Below are 13,826 nucleotides of genomic sequence, written 5' to 3' on the forward strand. Positions count from 1 at the left end.
GGAGTTAGCCGGCAGCAGAAAGCAGATAACAGAGGATTACAGGCACGGAGCTGGGTGACAGCTGTAATCCGAGCTCAGACAGGTCACTGGTGATGGTCAGTAGAGATATCCCGTGAGGGATTTGTAGATTAACTCTTTGTTGTCCTGTTTTGGTCTTTTCTTTAGCTCTCTCCATAGGAGAACAATGAAGACAGGGGGGAGAGCTTCAGACTGCTTTTTCATGATAAAAATGCATTTTTCGGATAATAAACCCAATTACAAAGTTTCTTAAAATCGCCTGGACTATTGATTTCTGCAAAAAAAAATTTCACGACAGTGACACTTTAAAGTGTCACTGGCCTGGGAAACACAGCACTTCCTGTTTTCTGACTGTTTCCTGTTTTTTGAGGAAAACAGGAAGTGCTGTGTTTTCCATGATAACTAAAAATTAACGAATGTAAATTGCAAATTTCCTTTATCACATCTACTGTTGATTTAGATTATGAAAGATATATTTTGGAGCTCATTACATCATAATGAATTATGATACAGGGAGCTGGTTGGAGTATTTGTGTGGAGAGGCACACAATATCTTATTACACTAGTGTCAGCATCTAAATCTTGTCAACAAATCAGTAGGAGTGTGTGAGGAGTGAAATAAATCCAAATGTTCCAATGGATATATGGGTTCAGGTAAATTCTGCACTGAACTGGCATTTATCTTGTTTTCTGGACATTAAAAGATGTCAAGATTACTGTGTTTGTGTGGATACTGCATGGAGTGCATATAAAAGCTTGATCTGTTAGCATAGTAACATAGGTGGAAAGGCTCATGGTTTGTGGTTTTCAAAGATTTGTATTGCTTTATGCTATGATCTGTGCAACATAAATCGAGAAGAAGTTTCCAAGCACCTGGGGAGGAGTGGCGCGGAGCGGAGCAAATTTCATAGCCCCGCAGCTTAATGAGCAGAATGCAGATAGGAATGAAGAGATTTGCTTTGTCCCTACGCTAGATTTGTTCATCTCTAATTATGATGCAGACTTTGCATTGAAATTAGTGTTAAATCTGACACATGTGCATGGAAGCCAAGTTGTCAGCTTTACTGAATATGAAAGACACTCCTTTCTTGTGCGTCTTATTGGGGGACACAGATACCATGGGTATAGGCTGCTGACACTAGGAGGCGCTGACACTAAGAAAGAAACAAAGGAAGTGACTCCTCCTGAGCAGGATATACCCGCCCACAGGCACTGAGGTAAACCAGTTTAGCTTAGTGTCAGTAGGAGGCAGACACAGGTCTGAGTTCTCCAGACCAGTTTCTTCCTTTTATGTTTAGTTAGTTAGATTTTCTTTTTCCTTCTAGGTCCTATGGATTCTTGGGCATGATGGGTTATCTAAACCCACCCTGATCCCCCCACTATGCGACCAGGGAACAGACCATAAATATAGATGGACTGTTAAGTCTGGAGTACCTGCTCTGGGGGATGCTCCGCCCCCTCCGTTAGGCCCCGCCCCCTTTCGGCCGCAGCAAACCGCCATTTTTCTTAGGTTGACGAGCCTGCACTGTGGATGCCCCGCCCCTCCCGTTAGGCTCCGCCCCCTTTCGGGAGCTGCGTGGGCCGCTGCATCCTGCCATTTTTCTTATGTGGCTGATTCTGCACTGTGTGATGCTCCGCCCCCTCCCACTAGGCCCCGCCCCCTTCGGGAGCCGCACGGCCCGCAGCATCCCGCCATTTTTTCTTAAAGGAGAAGTCCGGCGAAAATTATTTTTTTATATGTTATTACTTATGGAAAGTTATACAATTTTCTAATGTACATTAATTATGGGAAATGCTCATATACTGCTATTTCCCTTAATTTATTGTATCAGGAAGTGTTAGAATTATCTCTGAAGCAGTGACGTCACGACCAACGGTGTAATTCCTATGGAGTGTCCAGCAGGGGGCGCTCTATATATGAAGTCAATGAGTACCATTGACTTCTATATATAGTGCGCCCAGTGTATGTAATGTAATGTAATGCACTGTACTGTTGTGACTTTATGAATACATTTATGGAATACTTTGGGGAGCAAGTGTCCTTGCTCCCCAAAGTATCCCATAAATGTATTCAATGAATACATTTGCAGGGCACCGAGCAGGGAGGGAGAGAGGTGCCATCTACCTCCCCCCTCCCTGCTCGGTGCTGGGAACATATACAAAGTACTACTCCCCCATTATCTGCAGATAATGGGGGAGTAGTACCTGTGCTATCCCTATCACCGCCCGCGCCGCCGCTCACACAGGGGCTGCTATTCATTGCGCCGCTGATTCCCCGCCGCCCGCGCCGCTCCTAACTACCCGCCCCGTTCCTGGCCGCCGCTCTCTGCTCATGCCGGCCGCGTCAGCCCACCCCCACCCCGGCCGGGAGCACGGCGCTTCCTGGTGTCCCCGGCCGGGGTGGGGGCGGGCTGACGCGGCCGGCATGAGCAGAGAGCGGCGGCCAGGAACGGGGCGGGCGAGCAAGCGGGCGGGTAGTTAGGAGCGGCGCGGGCGGCGGGGAATCAGCAGCGCGATCGTAAGTTTGATGCCGGGAGGGGGAGCGGCGGGGGGCATGAATAGCAGCCCCTGTGTGAGCGGCGGCGGCGCGGGCGGTGATAGGGATAGCAAAAGGTACTACTCCCCCATTATCTGCAGATAATGGGGGAGTAGTACTTTGTATATGTTCCCAGCACCGGGCAAGGGGGGGGGAGGTAGATGGCACCTCTCTCCCTCCCTGCTCGGTGCCCTGCAAATGTATTCATTGAATACATTTATGGGATACTTTGGGGAGCAAGGACACTTGCTCCCCAAAGTATTCCATAAATGTATTCATAAAGTCACAACAGTACAGTGCATTACATTACATTACATTACATACACTGTAATTCCTATGGAGTGTCCAGCAGGGGCGCACTATATATAGAAGTCAATGGTACTCATTGACTTCTATATATAGAGCGCCCCCTGCTGGTCACTCCATAGGAATTACACCGTTGGTCGTGACGTCACTGCTTCAGAGATAATTCTAACACTTCCTGATACACTAAATTAAGGGAAATAGCAGTATATGAGCATTTCCCATAATTAATGTACATTAGAAAATTGTATAACTTTCCATAAGTAATAACATATAAAAAAATAATTTTCGCCGGACTTGTCCTTTAAGTTGCTGAGTCTTACTGTGGGATGCCCCGCCCCCTCCCGGGTTGCCCCGCCCCTTTTCGGGTGCCACGGACCGCAGCATCCTGCCTTTTTATTTTGGATTGTGGCTCTCTCCAGAGCCTGCACTGAGGGATGCTGCTCCCCCCATGTGTGTGTGTCTGGTCTCCTGGAGAGCTACCACACGCACTGTTCTCCTATTCCCAGCAGCTTGGGACACGATGCATCTCTCCTGACACCTACTGGTGGAAGTGTGTTATTACACCATTGTATATATGTGAGTGGTTTGCATCAGGTTTTATTATGGCCAATGTTCCATACAATGTTCCAGCAACCCTTGGTCTGCAGATCAAGCATTTTTGGTGCTGGTTGACCCCTCTGTGTCAGATTTTATGTATATAAGATTACACTAATACTTATATACACATTCTGGTTTCCCTCCAACCACATACACCCAGACACATTCCTGTCAGGAGCAGGACAGGACGTCCCATGGTATCTCCATACGGTGTTTTCTGTGCCCTCAGTGAGATCCTTCTGTCACATGGTGTCACAAGTAGGGCACAGAACCAGACACGTTACTCGCTACTAGACGGAGTTTACTGTGCTCTGAGCAGAACTCTCTGCTACATGGTGTCACGAGAAGTTCATGGAACCAGACACGTTACCCACTATCCAGGTGGTGTATCTGTACTCTGAGAACCCTCTGCTACATGGTGTCTTGAGAAGTACATGGAACCAGACACGTTACCCGCTATCAGGCGGTGTAGTGCTCTGAGCAGAACCCTCTGCTACATGATGTCACGAGAAGTACATGGAACCAGACACGTTACCCGCTATCAGGCAGTTTAGTGCTCTGAGCAGAACCCTCTGCTACATGGTGTCAGGAGCAGGACACGGGACCAGACACGTTACCTGTTTCCAGGCAGTGTATCTGTGCTCTGAGCAGAACCCTCTGCTACACGGTGTCACGGTAAGTACACTGAACCAGACACGTTACCTGTCAACAAGGCGGTGTATCTGTGCTCTGAGCAGAACCCTTTTCTACATGGTTTCACAACCAGGAGAACCCTCTGCTACATGGTCATACAGGTTATGGGACCAGAAACATCACCCATTTCCAGTCATTGTTCCTGTGTTAGGGTGGTATTACACGGGCCGAGCAGGGCCCGATAATACCTGTAAACGAGCAGCGATCTGCTACATTGTTGCTTGTTTACTGGGCCTATTACACGGCCCGATAATCGTTTGACAAGAGCTGCAAGGACATAGTTACCGATGTCCTTGCAGCCCTTGCTAAACTGGCATACAGTACCCATCCACGTTCCAGGGCTGCTCCTGCCGTCCGCTTCTCCCCGGATCCCGTGCGCGCTCTAGCTTCACAGCGGCCTGTCAGCTGGTAGGCCGCTCAGCCAATCACAGGCCGGGACCGCCGCGGCCTGTGATTGGCTGAGCGGCCTATCAGCTGACAGGCCTCTGTGAAGCTAGAGCGCGCGCGGGACCCCGGAAGAAGCGGACGGCAGGAGCAGCCCTGGAACTTGGATGGGTAATGTATATCGTTAGTCGCCGGCCACGCACCGCTATTACACGCAGCGGTGCGCGGTCGGCGCCAAACGAAAATAGGGTCTAACCTATATCAACGATCAGCCGATGATTGTTGTCATCGGCTGATCGTTGCATTTATTACACGGAGCGATAATCGGCCGAATCGGGCCAATTCGGCCTATTATCGTTCCGTGTAATAGTACCCTTACTCAGAGCTTCCCCCTCTGCTACAGGATGTCACAAGCACAACACATGTCCTGTCACTCACATCACCCCTTAGCGGGCGGTGCTTCAGACCTGCCTCTCATCTTCATGACATGGATTCCTTTACTACATGATGTCACAGACATAGAACTGGACATGTTACCCCCTCCTAGGTGGTGGTACAAGTTTATTCAGAGCTCTGCCCTTTGCTGCATGATATGGCTCCAACTACATTACCTATAGTTCGGTGTGCGCAGATTGTGGTATTCTGTTACACAATGTAATACACCACCTTCAGGTCCACTCACTATACTGGTGATGCTGGGCATTTCTCATAGCCAATTCTTGTTTACATTGGGACACAGTCCTGATCTCTTCCCTGCTCCCAGAGCACACACCGGCTTCTGTTTACATGTCGACCAGGCACAGAACTTGTTTCCAGTCCAGGTATTTGTATCTTTTGCACGCCGGTCCTCGGTTACTTACTGCTTGCAGCTAGTATGCTCGTGTTACCCTATATTACCTTTCATCCTCGTAGGACGCCCATGATCTGTGCCTGTCGCATCAGGAGATCATCATAGGTTGTTTTTTTACCACTCAGTCAGGAATTCTTCAAGCAGTCCTTTCCTTCTCTGTGAGGATGGAATATTTGGTATAATAAGTATCTTACAGTCCTCCAGAGGACTGTTATTCCGAAATTGCTTCTTCCGACAGGCGGGTGTGGGTTTTCGGCCCTCATTGGCCTCTATGAGCACTCCTGCTTGACATGCTTGTCCATGGTCTTCTTGTTGACCGGCCATGCTCTCCAGACAGGACTCCAGGTCCCCCTCCCTTATCTTGTCTCCCATGTGGAGTCCTCGATAACTTCTCTCAAAGGTTTCCTCTCCTTGCAAACAGGGTTGTTCACTGGCCCATGTCTGGCCCTACATAAGGCTCTATCGTCTCCAACCCTATCGCATTCTGGCCAGGCTTACATTTGTTCGGCAAGTTGCCAATTCTCGATCATCTTTTCTCATTTACCATTAAAGTCCCCTTGTTTTTCTGTTGCCCTGTCCAGCAGAATGCATCTGGCTCGCCTTTCCAATTGCCTAGGGCTCCGGTTGAGCTGGTTGATCCTCTAATCTCTTCTATGTGGCCATCGGACTCCGCATAAGGTTCTTTTCTTCTGGTCTTCTCCCACTTTCTGTATATTCTCTTTTTTGCTTTTCTGCTCTTACCACAAGCAACGTCTTTGCTCATTCTTTGAGGCGTTGGTTTCTAGATTTAGTCTACATATGGACTCTAGTCTATGTACTACCTGTTGTGCCCATTGTCCGGTGACAACTCCCGTGCCCATCAGCCTTTCCTTTCATGCTCTCGAGTACCTCTAGTCTCCTGGGAGCAGTGTTTTGCATGATCGACCTCCTTTCTAAGGCTTAACAACCCATGGAGTTGTTTTTCCCGGCCTACCGGCTTCCTCTGCTCCTCTTTTCTGTTGGGCACTGCTGGGTACCAGGTACTTCTGTACTTCTTTCAGGACAACTTACTCAAGATTCAGATCATGGTTTTCCTTTCTCCTGCTCCTTCCTTTCCCTGGACTGCTTTACGCTTGGAAAGCTTTATTCTTATCAACATGTATGTGTTTCTTAGATGCGGTCACGCATGTTATAGGCCATGGCTTCTCCCAGATTGCCATACTTCTCTTGTGCTCGAGCTTTGTCTTCTCAGTGAAGACTGTACTCCTAGGCCTATGGAGCTTCCAGCCTGGCCATTCTTCCCAGCTCCATTGTCAGGGACGCAGCTTCTCCTGCATCTCATGTAGTACCTTCTATGAGAAGACGCTTAGGGGGAGATTTATCAAAGGGTGTAAAATTTAGACTGGTGCAAACTACCCACAGCAACCAATCACAGCTCAGCTTTAGGCAGTGCTGAAAGGAAAGCTGAGCTGTGATTGGTTGCTGTGGGCAGTTTGCACCAGTCTAAATTTTACACTCTTTGATAAATCTCCCCCTTAGTCTTTTTCTCCTTTATTTGCAACCTTAGGCCTCTATGCGCCATGAAACATTTTCCAGTCTCTCCCATCATGGTTGTATTTGCCTTTTTTCTGTTCTACCTCAGAGTAAGTCCATGCCGCCTGTGGTCGCCTACTTGGCTGGGCGTCTGTTTTTTTCCCCCACATCTAGCCTACCAGTTCTGTTGAACTCAATGTTACATCATGTTGCTGGCTTTCAGGATTGCCACAAACCACTCTGTCTGCAGTGCAGCACATTGCTCCAGGGACTAGACCTGTTTTCCTTTGCCGCGGACCTCTAGCGGTTTTCTCTGATGCATTCAGCATCATCCCTTTGCTCTATTCCTAGTTGATGGTTGTGTTGATGCTATTCTGTGCCTTCTCATTAAGCTCCTTGTCTAGCGGTTATCTTTCCCACCCCATGGACTGCTTTTGGACGTCCCATGGTATCTGTGTCCCCCAATAAGACGCACGAGAAAAGAGGATTTTTTACTCACTGTAAAATCTTTCTCGTAGTCTTCATTGGGGGACACAGCACCCACCCATTTTCTTTTGGGTTTTTCCTCGGTATGGTAGTTTTCTCCATTGTGGTGTTATACCTACTTAACCTGTTCTTGACTTCTCCTCCTGCTCTGGTACAAACTGGTTTAGCTCAGTGCCTGTGGCCGGGTATATCCTGCTCAGGAGGAGTCACTTCCTTTGTTTCTTTCTTAGTGTCAGCGCCTCCTAGTGGCAGCAGCCTATACCCATGGTATCTGTGTCCCCCAATGAAGACTACGAGAAAGAAATTTTACGGTGAGTAAAAAATCCTCTTTTTCTTATCATGGTTCCAGCCATGGTATCTGTGTCCCCCAATGAAGACTACGAGAAAGAGATTTTACGGTGAGTAAAAAATCCTCTTTTTCTTATCATGGTTCCAGCCATTACAAAACTATATATCTTGCACATTAATAAAATGAGGGCTGCACTCACCAAAAAGTCCTTAGGTTGATGCTTTATTAAGGTCAACAGCAGAGTAAAAAAACTGCATAACAAATAGCAAGCGATAGCCATTTCGCCTAGCAACGCATCTTCCGGCTTACACTGGAAGTGTAAGCCGGAAGATGCATTGATACGCGAAATGGCCATCGCTTGCTATTTGTTATGCAGTTTTTTTTACTCTGCTGTTGGCCTTAATAAAGCATCAACCTAAGGACTTTTTAGTGAGTGCAGCCCTTTTTTTTACTAATGTGCAAGACTGGGGCTAACCATTTTGGGACTGTGCAGCAGCACCAACCTTGTTCATGTGGAACCACACCAGTGGATATTTGCAAGTACCCACCCCCTATAGTCCAAATGATGGATATCAAGGTTCCGTCTCCCACTGATATAATCAGACCCAGTGGTCAACAAAAAAACAATATGAAGGGGGGGCGTGTCTAGCCATGCTGCTGTGAGGACATGTTCTGCAGAGCTCCTCCAGACCCATTCACCATCCAAAGGCATCCTGCACCTCAATCATGGGGAAAACCTCCAGAAAGCTCAGGGGAGGCTCCTCCACCCGTGCCTGCTCACCCCAGGGGGAAATTGGCCATTATTTCCTCCGGCCAGAGGCATCATCCACACACCAGATGACGGAGCTGCAGGGGAAGGAAGATGGCCGCCGCCATGAGGACCCTGTGCCCGTCACCCCCTCAGCGGCCCGCTTACGGTCAGCCACCCCATCCACTGCTGCCCGCGCTCCGGAGGATCCGGCAGCCTTCTCCCGGCCACAACATTGCCACGGGGATCCGGCACAGGCCTCCCGCCCTTCCCCCTCACCATCCCCTCCAGGCTCCGGCGGCCATCTTACCCGGACGCAAGGCGCGGGAGACGCGACACAGGAGCTACCTACACAGCCATCAGCCGTGGAAGAGCTGCACCCGGGGCCCCATCAGGTACCTCTAGACTGTGCCCACTGTCCGGCGCCCCTCTCCTCCTGCCCCTCTCCTCATAACAGCCCCTGGCAGGTTGAGGCCCAAATCCAAGATGGCGCCCCCCTCACTGCCCCAGAAGCGGCCGTCACTGCACCCCCTGCTGCAGCACTGAACCCAGCGGCGCCCTTATGGGTGCAATCAGCCCAGGACCTGGCATGGTTCTCCCCCCCCCCCCACTTCTTCCCCCCTCAGCCAGGGAGCCCCCGCACCCCCACTTGCCCTAGCTCCGGTGGGCACACAGGGTGGCCTATATCCTGCATGGTCCTCAGGATCCTCGTGGGGGGGCTCCCCTGCACGTAACCAGGCCGCACTTGGTCACACAGTGGCCTTAGTACATGCCCCTGCAGGCTCCTCTCCACCCAAGGGACTGTTGCTGGACATTCATCCCTCAATTCCTCCCTCCCTGGTTGGCACCCCACCGATATTCAGACAAGCTACACAGCACCCTCCTCTTTGTACCCAGGAGCTACCATTGCATTTGTCCTCCTCCTGCACTTCTGGCCTTGATGATAGTAGACCTGCATCTCTGGCGGATCTTAAGATCCTTACTCAGTCCTTACCCACTAGGAGTGACATCTCAATTCTAGCTAAACAACTGGTGGACGAGTGCAAGGAAGAGTTTGCTCAGTTTCGTACTGAATTAACAGCTGTCTCCACCAGAGTGGAAAACCTGCAGGTCGCTCAGGAGACCACATCCACCTCTCTGTCTGCCTTACAGTCCACTGTGAACTTGCATACTGACCAACTGTTTGTCCTCCAGCAACACATGGACGATATAGAAAACCGCAATCGGAGGAACAACTTGCGGATCCGGGGGCTTCCTGAGTCGATTGCTTCATCGGACCTGTTTGCTGTTCTCTCCGGTATTTTTAACGATCTCCTGGAGCAGCCGCCTAAAACACACATTGAACTGGATAGGGCGCATAGGGCGCTACGCCCACCCAGTCGAGATGACCAGAACCCCAGGGATGTTATCTGTCGGGTTCATTTCTACTCCACTAAGGAAGAAATTCTCCTGAGGGCCCGCAAACGACGTGCTGTGGTGTATAGGGGGGCTCACCTCCTCATTCTGCCTGACCTTTCCCGACACACGCTGGCTCAGAGAGCGGCCCTGCGCCCCCTGTTGGACATTCTCAGAGACCGCAATATACCCTTTCGCTGGGGCTATCCTTTTGCGCTGACTGTCCGCCGGAATGGCCGCACCCTCACTCTACGGGCCCACGCTGATGTTCCGGATTTCCTCAGGGACCTTGACATCACTGGCCTCACTCTCGCGGAATGGCCCTCCCTCCTCTCTTCGACCCGGGGTGCCAAGAGACCTCTCTCACCGAGAGACCCAGCATCTATCACTCAAGGACTCCCTCCGAGATCGCCGCGTCGCCACGGACCCCGTAGATCCTCGCCCCCTGCGCCTCGGCCCTCAGAGTCATCGCGCAATTGAGATGGAGCCATCTGAAATGGAACACCGCAGATGCTTCCCATGGAGGGGCCTTCGATGCTCTCTTTTCTAACTCCGTGATTGTTGCTGTTTGACACCTTGTTCATATTGCCCCCTACATCTGTCTATATTGCATCCTTTTTCTGTTCTGCCTCCCCTGGGCAGGTTCTGTTCTATATCTGGTACAACCCTCATAGTTCTATCCATGTTTAACCGTTAGTCATAGTTTTGCTTGTTTGCCTTAACATACTTTCCTCAAGGTCTGCGAGGAGCCCCCTGCACCGCGCATACGCTACTTGTCTGCCTCTCTCCCCCCATAGGTGGGACACCGGACCCGAGTTTTCTCTGGTTTGGTAGCCCTTTAGCTGTGCTTTTGTTGAGAATACGCTGCAGTTTTATTCCTTACTGCTTGTATATTTGTCCTCGTGTTGTGTTCTCCTACCTTCCTACCCCACCCCCTGTTTGTCCTTCACTAATTGTTTTTCCTTTTTTCCAGAGTCGGTTGTCCCTGACGGCCCTTCTTTAGGGTCTCCACGGCCCTCTCCGTAACGCCCCTTGCCCGCACCCCATGGCGAACCTTCATGTTGCCTCTTTTAATGTGCAGGGACTGAACACACCCGGGAAGCGATCACAGATCCTACATCACTTCCACCGTAGAAAGGTACATGTCCTCTGTCTACAGGAAACACATTTCAAGGTCAACCACGCCCCCGCTATCCGTCATAGACATTACACTCAGTGGTTTTTCTCTAACAACCCCGAGGCTAGAACCAAGGGAGTGGCTATTAGTGGTCACGTTTTCACTATTATCAATGCCTATGCCCCGAATCATGACCAGGTTTCCTTTCTCACCCATCTGATTGAGCTGTCACTACCTGTGGTCAAGGGGACTGTAATCCTGTGCGGTGACCTTAACTTAACTTTGGACCCGTCTATGGATAACTCCTCGGGTCGATCGTCTATCTCCTACACGGCCATAAAGGGGGTCAAGCGAGCCTTTCTATCGCTGCAACTTTATGATGCCTGGCGGCTGTCGCACTCAGCTGATCGGGACTATAGTTTCTATTCCAACCCCCATGGGACTTATAGTCGCATTGACCACATTCTCATACAGCATAGTGCCCTGCCATGGCTCTCCTACACCTCTATTGGCAACATTTTATGGTCAGACCATGCCCCTGTCTTCTGCTCCCTCACACTCCCTTTCCTGTCCAAGCCTCACTGGACCTGGCGTTTGAATGAGTCCCTCCTCTTGGACACCGTTTGTGTTGCTGACCTTAAACAATCGGTCACGCACTTTTGTTCCGATCATGCTGTGGATACTACTTCCCCTATTATTCAATGGGAAGCTCTCAAGTGTGTCCTCCGAGGAGTCCTCATTAAACACGGTTCCAGACTTAAGAGCGAGAAGGCGGCTTCCCTGACAAAAGCGCTTGCTAAGGTTTCCTCCCTTGAGCTCGCCCACAAACGTGCTCTGTCTCTCCCGATTCTGAGGGACTTACAAGCTGCACGCTCGGAGGTTAAACGCCTCTTAGAGGCATCGTGGGGCCGTCTATTGCAGTCCTGTCGTAGTAAATTTTATGAAAATGGCAATAAGTGTGGACGCATGTTGGCGAGGGCTTTAAGGGACAAACTGGCGCAATCGCATATCCCCTGTATCCGGACCACTGCGAATGTAACTACCCATATCACCCCGGAAATAGCATCCACATTCCATTTCTACTACACTACCCTTTATAATCTTCCTAAACCCTCGGCCTCAGTGCCTGAGCCCTTCTCTCCCCCTCTTATTGCTACTCAGATCTCCAGCGATACGGCAGTAACCCTGGAGGAGCCGTTCGCGTTGCACAAACTCAATTGTGCTATTGCACAACTCCCGGGAGGGAAGAGCCCGGGCCCAGACGGCCTGACAGCCCAATTCTACAAAGTGCTTCAGGAATCCCTAGGCCCCACCATGCTCTCGGCCTTCAACTCCATATCCGTCACCGTCCCCTTTCCGCAACACACTACTATGGCCCATGTTGCCCTTATTCCTAAACCGGGGAAGGACCCGCAGACCTGCGGGAGCTACAGGCCCATCTCCCTCCTCAATGTGGACCTGAAACTTTATGCCAAACTAATTGCCAACAGGCTGAACCCACACCTGCCGGCTCTCATCCATGCGGACCAAGTGGGTTTTGTACCAGGGAGGGAGGCCCGCGATAATACTCTCAAGACATTAGACATAATTCATTACGCTCAATCTAACAACATACCCCTGATGGTTCTCTCTTTAGATGCCGAGAAGGCTTTTGATAGAGTCTCGTGGTCCTCCCTGGTACAAACCCTACAACGTGTGGGCATAGGCCCTCGAAAATTCTAGCCCTTTATAACACTCCCTCCGCTCAGTTGAAAATCAATGGCACGTTGTCGGCACCCTTTTCTATTTCCAATGGAACGAGACAGGGGTGCCCCCTGTCCCCCCTCCTTTATGTCCTGATCATGCAAAATCTAATGTCCACCATCCGCTCTGACCCAGACATACGGGGGATCACCATTGGATCCCACGAGTATAAATGCTCCGCTTTCGCGGACGACCTCTTGCTCTATGTCACAAACCCTCGTTTGTCCCTCCCTTCCCTTATGTCTTGACTAGACCGGTTTGGTGTATGGTCAAATTTTAAAATTAACCTTGCTAAATCTGAAGCCCTCAATGTCTCCTTGGACAGCGCCACGGTGCGCTCTCTTCAGGAAAATTTTCCATTTGCATGGCCCCCCGCAGGCATATCATACCTGGGCATACGCATCCCTCCCACATTGTCCCAACTCTTTGATGCTAATTTCCTGCCTCTGTTAGGCCGTTTTCGAACGGACCTGACAGCCTGGACCAAGAAAGATTTCTCTTGGTTCGGGAGAATTAATATCCAGAAAATGACCCTTCTCCCTCGACTGCTCTATCTCTTGCAGACCATCCCAGTCCGCATCCCCGTTTCCTTTTGGAAAAAAGTGCAGAATTGCTTTTCTTCCTTCGTCTGGTCCCCTGGCCGCCCCAGAATCAGACGCGAGGTTCTTTCTGGTCCTAAGGATGCGGGGGGGGGGTTGGTCTGCCAGATTGCCGCCTTTATTATCTATCTTGCGTCCACGTGAGGATCTTGGACATGTTTCATCATTCTACTTCCAAGCTGTGGGTACAGTTGGCACAGGCCCAGTGCCCTCGGCCTTTGTCCACGCTCCCATGGACATGGTCCCCTACCTTGGCAGACCGCACACCTCTGTCCTACACAACTCGCCATACTCTTGCATCTTTACCAGCCGCCGGGTCTCCTTGTGCTCTGTTGGATAGTCGTGGTCCTATGACCCCCGTCACAGATAACCCTGACTTTCAACCAGGTATGTCCCGGACCTTCTTAGGCATGCCTAGGGACACCCCTCTCCGCTTTTATCACGTGGTCAAACGGGGAGCACTGTTACCCTTATCCGAGATTCTCCCCTCCGCACCCCCCTTGTCCAGACACCTGTTTGAGTATATTCAACTGCAGCATTTCTACACGACCAC

The sequence above is a fragment of the Dendropsophus ebraccatus genome, chromosome 15 (genome assembly GCF_027789765.1).
Source record: "Dendropsophus ebraccatus isolate aDenEbr1 chromosome 15, aDenEbr1.pat, whole genome shotgun sequence".
NCBI lineage: Eukaryota > Metazoa > Chordata > Amphibia > Anura > Hylidae > Dendropsophus > Dendropsophus ebraccatus.